Source organism: Mytilus edulis, chromosome 14 (genome assembly GCF_963676685.1).
Source record: "Mytilus edulis chromosome 14, xbMytEdul2.2, whole genome shotgun sequence".
NCBI lineage: Eukaryota > Metazoa > Mollusca > Bivalvia > Mytilida > Mytilidae > Mytilus > Mytilus edulis.
In genome coordinates this window covers 26980031-26982451 of record NC_092357.1, presented here as the reverse complement: position 1 = coordinate 26982451, position 2421 = coordinate 26980031, and positions in this window count along the sequence as shown.

Genomic DNA, 2421 nt, shown 5'->3' with positions numbered 1-2421 from the left:
ATATAGACTAATGTGCTTTCAATAAGTTTTTTCGTTTATTATTAGTAGTCCCTTTTTTTGTGTCGGTACAGTAGAATATAGTGCGTTCCTTATAAACCTTCTTAAAATTAAACAAATCCGTATCATACAAACATTGAAATACGTATTTAATGTTGTATCTCAATCAAAAATGATATAACATATATATTTTCGAGATAAGTTCATATACTTATCCTTGTAATAAAAAAATAACTGTCAGAAATAATTAAGTATTTTGCTAGCGTGCTATATCTTTATCATGTTCTTGTTAAATTTTTTTACGATAAGAACGATGATTGCCTTTTGCATTATTGATACAAACATTGTGTCTTAAAGTACAACTCGTCGAACCTTTGAGACTCTTGAGCGTTTGAACTCAGGACATCAAATCAGAATGAAATATTTATAAGGTACTTTCATATTTGTTTTTCGAAATTCCTAAAAGCGATAAAACATGTTAGACAACTACCAAAAGAATGTATAGGCGTGGTGTATATGTTTTGTAACATCATTCAAAAGTGGCCTGATGATTTTTTTAACTATGAAAAAAACAGAAGTTTAGTCCACTGCTTAGCTCGCGGACGAGCAAATCGATCCAGTTGGGATCCAGTTGAGAATACAGCACATCAGGCATGACAAAAAGGTTTTTTTCTGAGTTAAACGACTCGGGCTCCTATTAGGTAGATACCATTTGAATTTGTTTGGGGTCTGAAAAATTAGAACAAAATATTTCGACTCTTTTTTGTTAGAAAAAAATCTTTAGAAAAAAAAGATTTTCCCCAATGAAATTTTTGAAGTCAGTATCGAAATTCCCAGTAAAAAGAAATCCTGTTGTAAAACAAACGAAATTCGTGTCCTCGTACATTCACTAAACTGTCACTCAGACGTAACAAAGAGGCATAGTTTCAATCATGGTTGAACATAGAAAAAAAATCTGATTAAACCATAGCTCCACTTATATACATGAAGTTGAAAGACCAATGTACGTCATGATTCTTTTTAATGGAATAACATATACATCTTTATATTAAACCATGGTTTTTCACAAACCGAACTATTATGCAGATTATCGCATGAAAACTTCAAAGGAAAAATGCCGCATTATGTAACAAAGCACAGATATGTCATAATTCACCTCCACACTTTATAAAATATTTACACAGATGTAAGATCGCTTGATATAGTTTTGATAAGGTTTTCAAGTCATTTCAGATGGTATCTCTTTAAGCATTGTTGAGTTACTCACTTCCATCGAAAATAAAAACATGTTTTCTAAAACAAATTGTTTCAGGACCAGATGAGGCCTGCGTCCGCGTGCTGAATTACTCGTTTCGTTGAAAACCTATTAGTAGTGTGCTCTACTTATTTATTGGTCGCTTTTTTTCTCTATGGCACACTCCCTGTACCAATCCTTTATTCTTCACCATGGTTTTTTTTCTAATATTGAATATTTATATAAATCATTGGATTTTTCAGAGAATTTTTTTTTTCAAGTCTTAGAAACAATACATTGATGCTTAGTTTGTCTTGTTACTCTTTTATAAATTGATAATGAAACATATCCAGAGAAAGATAGTAGGGTTAAGGTAATGTTAGCAGAAAACCCTAGCCGTATTTGGCACAACCCTTTTAAACTTTTGATCCTCAGAGCTGTACAACTTTGTACCCCCCCCCTTTTTTTGACTTTCAAACTTTTATATCTGGGCGTCACTGGTAATTCTTGTTTGGACGAGGCGCGTTTTTGACGTAATGAATTTTAAATCTGATGCCTTTTGTTATCTCTTATTCATGTGTTTCTTTGCCTAATACGTTCTTTTAATATGTATTTGTATTGTAGTTCTGTATTATTTTGTTGTCATTTTAATGTTACATTTAACAATGCTATCAAAGTGCGAGGTTTGGCATGCCACAAAACCAGGTTCAACCCACCATGTTTTTCTTTAAAAATGTCCTGTACCAATTCAGAAAAATGGCCATTGTTACATCATAGTTCGTTTCTTTGTGTGTATCATTTTTACGTTGTGTTTCCGTTGTGTCGCTTGCTTTCTTCTATATTTGAGTGTGAATTCACATTACTATAAGACGGTACTTTTCTAACCCAAATTCATGTATTTGGTTTTGATGTTATATTGGTTATTCTCATCTGATTTTGTCTAATGCTTAGTCCGTTGGTCTGTGTGTTACATTTTAATGTTGTGTCGTTGTTCTCCTCTAATTTGTAATGTGTTTCCCTCAGTTTTAGTTTGTTACCCCGATTTTGTTTATTGTTCATAGATTTATGAGTTTTGAATAGCGGTATACTACCGTTGCCTTTATTTAGGTTACTATATTGTTAGCTTGGCAAACAGTATAAAGTATTTGATATGCTTTGTTTAATGAATAACACGTAACTAACATATAGTG